General features: G+C 39.7%; 1 long non-coding RNA gene across 3 annotated transcripts; it reads right to left on the bottom strand.

Annotated features, from left to right (window-relative positions):
* Positions 1 to 3,559: 3,559 nt before the first annotated feature.
* Positions 3,560 to 8,021, bottom strand: LOC133732435 (uncharacterized). Of its 3 annotated transcripts, XR_009857130.1 has the most exons (8): positions 7,644 to 8,018; positions 7,285 to 7,537; positions 6,972 to 7,192; positions 6,425 to 6,566; positions 6,244 to 6,297; positions 5,430 to 6,092; positions 4,608 to 4,690; positions 3,560 to 3,877 (listed from the first exon to the last, which is right to left on the bottom strand). It is a non-coding gene; the product is annotated as an uncharacterized LOC133732435 (long non-coding RNA). The 3 variants fall into 3 exon arrangements; XR_009857129.1 differs by having other exon boundaries at positions 4,608 to 6,092; positions 6,425 to 6,593; positions 7,644 to 8,021; XR_009857128.1 differs by having other exon boundaries at positions 4,608 to 6,092; positions 7,644 to 8,020.
* Between the last annotated feature and the right edge of the window lie 1,994 nt (positions 8,022 to 10,015).

Raw genomic sequence — 10,015 nt, 5'->3', positions numbered from 1 at the left:
CTTAAACGAGCTTTGCTCCACCGACATCTCTCTACTCGCCTAGTCACATTTACTTTGGAGTTACATAAAGAAGTTAGATGACTACCATTGTTTTGCATTAGCTAGTTCATTGGATTAGATTTTCTTTGGCTAAAGAGACAATGATGTAATTCTGTTTGGCTTATTAATAAAAGTTGAGTTATTTTCATTATGACTCCTTTTTAATTACGAGATTTTTCTTTTAGGAATAAACTCTGGAGAACTGTAATGTCTTGCGGATAGTTCGACTATGCACACCATTCTCCACCATAGGCAATTATTCTGGGAGATGTTGCCTACATATTCCTCTGTGACTATGATGGCTGGGCTATCGGGTTTAGTTTAAGGACATGGAATGACCCAATTCCTCTTGTCAAATGGCACCTTGATTAATGTCGCAGAATCTTTCTATGGTCCTAAGGTAAATCGAACATTATTGAGCTTTAAAGACATTCGAGCCAACGGATTCCATGCGGAGACGCATACTGAGAATGGAAAAGAGTTCCTTTGCATTACCTCTAATGATTGCGGATGAAAGCGCATCTTAGAGAAGCTTATGTGTCAATCTAGTGGACTTTATGTCACTACAATTTGACCTATTGAATCCAATAATACGGTAAGAGAAGATCTCTTGGATTCTGACACATATTGGCTTTGGCATGACTGACAAGGACATCCTGGTCGTGATATGATGATCCATATACTAAAGACTTCACACAGACATCCATTCTTTCGAGCGAAATGAAGCAAGAATCAAAGATTGATTCCTAAACTTAGAGTGACCGCTGCCGCAACAGCCTCTGGCGCTGCCGCCATCCACTGTCGGCCTAGGGCCACCACTGTCCCCTTTGACAATGCCATAGATGGCGTCACCCATGGCCATGGCGCCATGGATGCCACTTCCCATGGTCCCAACACCATGATGGGTGATGTAGTCACCAATTTTGCTTCAAATAGCGGTACAGATGGTCAGGCCCAACCAAAATCCTCATTGGTTACTTCTAAGGCCTCTTGCTCATTTTGCAAAGCCTGTTCCTTAGGGAAATTAGGACCGAGACCGTCCTACACAAAGGATCCAAAAATACTCATTCTGTTCTTATAGAGAATCGAAGGGGATATCTGTGGACCGATTCAACCACCTTGTGGACCTTTTAAATACTTTATGGTGTTGGTTGATGCGTCGACACACTGGTCACATATTACGCTGTTGTCCACTCGAAATATTGCTTATGCTAAACTCCTAGCCCAGATTATCTGTCTATGGGCTCACTACCCGGACCACCCAATTAAGTCAATTCGACTTGATAATGCCGGGGAGTTTACATCGAAAACGTTCGATGACTATTGCATGTCATTGGGGATTGGTGTAGAGCATCCAGTTCCTCATGTACACACCCAAAATGGTCTCACGAAAGCCGCTATCAAACGACTATAAATGATAGATCGAACATTGGTTATGCGCACCAATCTCCCTATTTCCGCTTGGGGATATGCAATACTGCATATAGCCACGCTAATTCATCTACGACCCACTGCTACCCAACCTTATTCTGCGTTATAGCTAGTGACTGGGTATGAGCATGATATCTCGCACTTACGCATATTTGGGTGTGCCATTTATGTGCCTATTACGCTGCGACAGCGTACTCAGATGGGTCCACAGAGACGAATGAGCATATATGTTGGATATAAGGCTCCAAATATCGTCCGCTACCTGGAACCCGTGATAAGTGATCTCTTTACCGCTAGATTTGTGGCTTGTCACTTTGATGAGACAGTCTTCCCATCGTTAGGGGGAGATAAGAACATAGATGTTCAGCAGGAATGACAGGAATTATTGTGATCTATCCCCACTATGTCTCATCTCGATCCCCATATCACACAGTCTGAACTTGAAGTGCGAAGAATTATCGAGCTTTAGAGCGTAGCAGATACCCTGCCTGATGCGTTTTCTGATACTGCTAAAGTGACGAGATCACATATACCTGCTGCAAACGTGCCTCACAATCCGGACGGATGTGGTATAACCGTCTAAGTGACTACTTGATTGGGAAGGGATATGTTACCAATGAACTATGCCCATGTGTGTTCATAAAAAGGACGAGTTTCGGATTTATAATAGTAGCGGTTTATATCGATGACATGAACATAATTGGCACCCTTAAAGAGTTAAGCGAAACCGCTGAACACGTAAAATCCGAGTTTGAGATGAAGGACCTTGGGAGAACACGGTTTTGCCTTTGTTTGGAACTTGATCACCGTGAAGATGGTATCCTGATTCATTAATCATGTTATACCCAAAAGATGCTTAGGCGTTTCAATACTGACAAAGTTAAGCCTTCAAGCACCCCAATGGTCATTTGTAGTCTTGATCCAAAGAAGGATCCATTCCATCCAAAAGATGACGATGAAGACTTGCTACAGGCAGAAGTTCCCTACCTAAGTGCAATAGGCGCATGATTGTACTTAGCTCAATGCACAAGACCAGACATCTCTTTCGCTGTGAACTTGTTAGCTAGATATAGCTCTGAGCCAACACGACTCCATTGGACTGGTGTTAAAGATATCTTTTGATACCTTAGTGGTATGATTGATATGGGCTTGTTTTATCCTTACAGAGGATGGATTCGGACCCATCATATGTCAAGAATGCCACCAACAGTGGTCTGCGTTCTCTCTCGCCATCCCAAAATGATATAAATGTTTTGGAAGGTTTTGCTGATGCTGGGTACCTCTCTGACCCACACAAAGGTCGTTCCCAAATTAGTTATGTGTTCACCATGGGTAAGACCGCGATATCTTGGAGGTCTACAAAACAGACTCTAGTCGCTACTTCTTTGAACCATGCAGAGATTATTGCTCTTCATGAAGCAGTTCGTGAATGTATATGGTTTAGATCCATAGTTACACATGTTCGAAGCAATTGTGGTTTGAAGTCCACTACACCAAAAAACGAAACACACAACGGGTAAAACTCATTGTCTGATTTGGCTGATAACCGTTGTGTATCGGCGCGTTGTGTGATTAAAATTTGCACAACGGTGTTGCACCGTTGTATGATATACAAACACACGACATCCTTTTGTTATCACCGTTGTGCCTTCTCTCAGCAGATGCCAGGCACAGCTGCCGCACATCATGGCAGGTGTATCCTTCATACAACAGAACTTGTTTCCAAGCTGTTGTTGGAAAGCCTAGTCAGACAACGTGTTCTATAATTTCACCGTCGTCTGATATAGCATCACACTTCAGTTGTACACAATGGTTGTTGTGTGAATTGATTTTGGACAACATTGTTCAATTCTTATCGTTGTGTGATTGTAAATTAGAAGACATTTTTTTTTTAAAACCATTGTGTGATATGTAAAGAATGCATTGAGTGAATGACCCAATTTTTGTATTCAGACAACGTTGGATTGCTACACTATAAAACTGTTGTACGATCATTTTCATTTGCTCTATTTTGTGCATATATAGCTCCATTGTACCTAATGAATAGTGATTAATTGGGAACAAAACTGATTGCAAACCATCAAATGAGTAATCCAACCCATACTATAAACTTCAAATGTAAAAAGGGAGCATTCCCCAATCATCCAAGCCAGCATTAAAAGAAGAAAAGCATTCTATAATACATGCCCATCTACTTGGGACATCAAAAGTTGATACAAATACATATTGTTCCAAAACAAGATAGCATTCTAGTGCCATGCCATTATAAATATCCATAAACCATCAAAAAATAATATGATTAATGAAAAAAACATGAGCAGCTGCTGCATGTGAATATTATATGCTAGCAGAAGCAGAAAATGGTGCGCCCATAGGATCAATATTTTCCCTCTCTTGTGACTCGACCCTGTATAGAAAAAGAAAAATTATTATTAGTCACAAACAAGTTAGGCCAAGTACTACTACATTGTCATTGTTGACACTTCAATTCAACTTCTTCAAGCGATGGAATAGAGGAGCCAGATTTGTAAAAAAAAGAGATTACTTGATCTAACTTCTAACTCACAAGAATTGAAGCACAAGAATAATATCAACTCATGTGAAAATTAGTTTCTAGGACTGCACTAAATTACAACTTGTATGCCAAGTACAAGAGAAAGCAACCCAGAAAGCCAAAACATGCAGATGGAAGTGAACAGTACTAGATTATGCAGATTAGAATGACTTGCAAAATGCTTGGATTTCATAACAAAGCCAAATACAAACATGATGCTGGATTTTCATTATACAATAACATAAAAGAAATTACTGAAGATGCCAAATCACTTAGGACTTTGACACAAGACCAAAGTAGGGAAAACTCACTCTTAAATCCTTTTCAATATTATGGAACTATTATGTTTCAAAGCAGGGAAAAATCTCACAGAAATCCATAATTTTTTTAGTGTTACTTTGACAACTTTGACACTAGGAAAGCTTAACCAAACATAACACTAAATTAGCCATATGACCAACATTTTGGCAATGCAAGTGATCATATAGTGCAAAGGAACCCGGTGCCATCGTTCAAAGTAAATGTACACAATTAAAATGCTTTACAAAGTGGATAGGACATAATTTCAGTCAGTAAGAATCACCTGAACACCATCAAGCACCAAAACTCGATGTGGGGATGGGAACCAAGCCCCATAGCTTGCCTCCTTTTCATCAGCATTGATATCTGAAAAACTTCAGGACTAATCTCATTAGAACCATTGTCACGCCCCAATCCCAATATATGGAATTAAGAACATAGACAACTAACTGAAAAAGACTAACAGAAGGAAAGAAACAAAAAGGAAGTGAAAGCACTTCATATTTGAATTTAAAACACTGCTCCATTTCAAAGTTCCAGTACCTTTCTACATTTGCAAATATACATAGTTGAGTTTTCAAAAGAGCATAATTACAAGATCTTACAAGAAGAAGCCAGACCCAAAGGTATACAAGCTGATTACTCAAAAAAAAAAAACAAAAAGGAAGAGTGACAAAATCTCAGTCTGTAAACAAATACAAACTAGCACAATACTATGGTCACATCGTACCAACATCGAGTTCCTTTTGAAACATAAGCAACAGACCAAAACACAATTGAAGCTCAAGTAATTGTCCTCGACACCTAATAGAGAACAAAGTATATAAAATAACAAAGCAAAAGCTCAGAAAGAAAGATATCAGAATTCAAACCAATTCCAAACTCATGATATCAAACACCCAACCTAACCACAGTTTACAAATCAAAAGCTTTACCAGACATCAAAGATCCCAAACTAAAACCAACAACGATAAAAGATAAATAGAACTAATATTTCTAGGTACGAAATCACTCATTGACCCACACCAACATCTCAATTTAACATAGAAATCAGCCAAGGAAAAATCAAAAATAAAACATAACGCAAGAAAGAACAGCCACTCACCTCAGTTCTTAAGCAGACCCAAAACAAGAACAGCCAAAAAAGGAAAACCCAAAAGGCTCAAAGCTTTGAATAGTAGAAAAAAGAATAACAAAGGCTGAAACACCTCTCCTAAATCTCCTCCTTCCATCCACAGTTTGCTTTTCGAATCATAGAGCAGAATGGAAACAATTAATGCAACCAACCCAACTCAAAGCAAAACCCCTTCACTAAGAGATCAGATTCTCAATTCTTCATCTTTGCTTCTGAAAATCAACAGAAACCTTCTAGCTTCTCTCCCCTCAAATCCAGAGATACCCAAATGGTTGCCTTCGACAAAAACCCAAACTCTCCAACTCTCTCTTCCCTTTTTTTTTTTTTTTTTTCTTTCTCCCGTCCCCCTCCTTTCCTTATTTAGTCGGCCCCCAGCCCTTCTAATCTAGCTTCCCACAATCAAAAAGAGAACAATATAACAATAAGACTAAAATAAAACAATTAACTAACAGACCATATATTAACGAGAAGAGCTCTCTCTCCCTCTTTTGGTCTGAACTCGTCGTAATGACATTGACGAAGAAGAAGGTGGTCCCCCAAACCCCTTATCTATACTATGGATGATCGTAACTTCCATATTTGCATCTCCATGGCAGTTGAAGGTTCTGTGTGTTCTCATTTGATTCCATGGGACTGCAAATAACATGCAATCATCATCATTGTTAGTATGAATAAAAATTGAAATTGGATAAAGTTGGGATTACGACATGCCTATCACTGGAATATAAAACTCTACAAAAGTAAAACCAGAGCAAACAAATTGATAAAAGCTTTACTTCTGTACCATTCCATGACCATGGCCGAAGGCACCACCTTTGCTTAGTTGGTACATTAGACTCTGCATCATCACAAACCACCATTTACGTTTATAATTATTTCAAGGTATTAGCAAGTATTGACTTGTTTAACATATCAAACATGCTCAGTTTAACATATCTGGAAATAAAAGGAGCATTTCTTCATACCTAGTTTATAAACATGAAACGAAATAGGTTCATTCTTGTCATCTTCGAAATAGTAATTCGTAACTGGCAGAGGCTCTGCCTCATTATCAAAAGATGCCATACGTACCCTCTCTTTCAACTCAGACCGTTGATGATTTTAGACCTAAGAGTAAAATTCAAAGAATGATCTCTGTTGTGAAACAAGTACAGTATGAGAAATCCATGAATGCCACTCCTTTGCATTGCAATAAGTAGTAAAAATCTATCAAGGCAATCAACTAAAACATCTATCAAGGCAATCAACGAAAACAACGAACAACCAACAGCCATAACAGTAGGATCAAAACATCAAACTTGATTATCACAAGTCATTCAACTCAAGGCAAACAACCCATTCAACACAACTCGACCAATTTCAACCAAGGCACAGACACCCATTCTCTACATGCATTCAAACTTGAATTTCACTCCCAACACCACGATTCAATCAATTCATGCCAAGACACAAACAACCCATTCTGCACACGAAATCAAACCGACAATTTCAGGCTTGCTTCTCTGGGTTTACCTTTGCTAGTTTCTGGTATTGTAACAGAAACTTCATTTTCCAAAGCTTGCTGCCGAGACTGGGTTGGTGATGAGTTGGTGATGCCTTGTGCTACAATCCAGAAATCTTTGAAGTTCAACTCCCACTCAAGGTCAGGCCTCGTCCAGGGAAGCAATCGAACCAGAAACCAAGCCCAGATGCGTTGGAGAAGTCGCCGGCGTAGCAACCGCGTCGAACCCGAGCTAACCCAGAAACCAAGTCGACAAAACTCCATCAATTTTGAAAACCAATTAGCCTAACACGTAGAGAATGGCATGAATCTAAGTTTCCATACCAGATGAAGCTTAATCGGTTGCCGGAAATTACAGAGGTTGCTGGTGAATGTTCGGGCTTCTCGTCGTCGGGCTTACTTCTCCGTTCAGTGCATGGACAATCCAAGGATAGGAGGTTGTTGGCGACGGCAAGACGAAGAAGGTGGTGGTCGTCCGTCGTCTATCGGTGGCCGGACGTGGAAGTTCCGGTCGGTCGCTGGCCGGGTCGCGCTGTGTCCAGATCAGAGAGGAAGCTCTTTCTCTCTCTCTCTCTCCCTGTTAGATAATCACCCAAGATAAATATTAGGTGTAAAATCAAACGATCGCTCCAGTATGACATATAATGCTCGAAAACCCTAAAATCAAAACAGAAACTACATACCACGAGGAGGGGTATTGTCTTCAAGAGCCTTATTAATCAGCTCGTTTTTCGGCAACTCGCCCAAATCTTGCCATCGGAGGATGACCGGCAGCGCTGCTTGTTCTTCAAGTTCTTGGCCCATGGCTGTGTGGTGTAAATCCAGCTAATTATGGAGACGAGAGTTAGGTCAATGAAATTTGGGTTTCAGATTGAGGGTTCGACCAATAGAGATTTGGTTGATGTCGAGGAATCTGAGATTGGGGGTTTCCCTATTTGGGATTTCAGAATGAAAGAGAGAGGAAGACTATGATTTCTGGGTAAAGAAAAGAGTTGGATGAAGAAGAGAGCGAGAGAAGACTGAGAGTGAGATGATTATACGCATTTATATGCGTGTAATTATATCTAAAACACTATAAATAAGCAAATCTTCATGTCAATTAATATGTAATTAATCCATTTTTATTTACTGTGTAGAAAATAAGCGGAATTGCGGAAACGAGAGAAAATTGTGCGAAATTGGAGCAAATTGGAGTTTCCGACAAAAGGACGAAATTGTCAATATGGGTCAACCGTAGTCAACACCATCAAGGGAGCGGAATCAAACCATCTCTGATAATGTGTGGAAGTGCATTGAGGAAGAAGAGAAGAAAGAAAAAAATGGGGAAAAGAAAGAAAAATGAAGAAAAGAAGAAAGGAGAAAGAAAAGAAAACAAAAAAAAAAATCTGGACTGTGCTGACGTCATCATGACGTCAGCAATATCATAATCAGCACATTTTTCTCTCTTTCCCACGTGCTGCTTCTTCTTTTTATTTTTATTATTACTTTTTTTTTCTTTTCCTATCTCCTATCCCGTGCTGACACATGTCCATTTCCATCTCTTTTCCTCTTGTGCAAGACACCAGCCACACACTCAATTAAACCCAATCATCCACTCACCCATATATACGAGCAGCTTCCCCCCACAATCCCAGACACCCTAGAACAGCGCCGCACTCCACTTTCTCAAAGGGGGAGGGCTGCAGCCCTCTCCCATCCTCCGTCTCCATTTCCATTTTAGCTTTAGTTTAATTTCTTTCGGGTATTTGAGAATTACTCACCCAAAGCTTCCAAGCATCAAAGGACTTCATCATCATCAAGATTTGAAGATTGGGTAAAAGTGGGGAGCTATAAATCAAGGCTTGTCATAATTGCTTCATAGCAATTGTGACTTGTTCTTGTTACTTCTCACTTCTTTTCACTTTTTCCTCTTTAATTGATGTTTGTTGATGTTAATTTAATTATGGGTTGTGAGTAATTCTCTTGTTGGGGGTTAGGGTTGTGTGCCCTAGCCCAAATTTGATGTAATGGATGCTTAATTTAATTTATATATGAAATTTGTTAATTATTGGATGCTTGTGCTTTGTGATAATTGATTAGAATGCATGCTTAGGAATTGTCAACTCTTGGGTATGTGTTTTAATAAGTCTAGATTAAAATTTAGGGGATGACATCCTTAGATTTTAGAGCTAGAACCCCACTTTAATATTCGTGGGAAGTACAAGCATGGTTCACTACATGATTAGCTTGATCGCAATTATGGTGAGCTTGGTTGCCTAATTCCTTGAACTCTAGACCTCTTGATGTGAATTAGTGACCCTTGAACCGGCTCTAATTCATGTCAAGTGAGTTCCTACGGCCCTTGAACCGGAGTAGGAATACCATGAAAGAGAATTTCGACCCTTGAGCCTTGAAAAGCCTTGGGTACGGCTTCTACCATCTTTAATAAATTGCATGTAAATCAAATTAGCATCTAGAGCATTGAATTAGGGTTAGGATTCATCCCTAACTACCAATCCCATATCTATATCATTTCTTACTTTTCTTTGCTTTATTTAATTTAGTTGTTAATTAAAGTCTTCATTTAAATTCTTGCAATTTAGTTATTAGAAATTTAAATTACAATTATCGGTGACAATTTCGACTCATTGTAAATAACCAACACTAAGCTCATAGCTTTGATTAGGCTTCGGTGCAAACCAAAGCCGAGCATTGCTAAGGCTTGGTGCCTTAGAGTAGCATTTTTATTTATTTTCTTTTTCTTTTTCTTTGTGTGCTAAGTGTCTTTATTTCCGATTACCCAAGGATTGTGGGTTAGCCACTAATCCCCGTGGTACGATAACTTTAGGCATAATACTTCCCTATCTTGACAATGATACGTACGCTTGCGTAAATGTGTATCCAAGTCATGAGACAGGGAGAGAGAGAGAGAGAGAGAGTAGAACGTGAGAGTTCAGCGATGAAGAGGACAGAGATTTCGCGAGAGAGATGGGGAGCTGTGAGTGTTGGGCGTCTTGAGAGGAGATCGAGAGGTTATGAAAAACAGCCGAGGCACTAACTTTGTTTAAATGTGCCC

The sequence above is a fragment of the Rosa rugosa genome, chromosome 2, assembly GCF_958449725.1.
Source record: "Rosa rugosa chromosome 2, drRosRugo1.1, whole genome shotgun sequence".
NCBI classification, from domain to species: Eukaryota; Viridiplantae; Streptophyta; class Magnoliopsida; order Rosales; family Rosaceae; genus Rosa; species Rosa rugosa.
The sequence above is the reverse complement of the archived record's forward strand: the minus strand, read 5'-3'. Positions and strand labels throughout refer to the sequence as shown.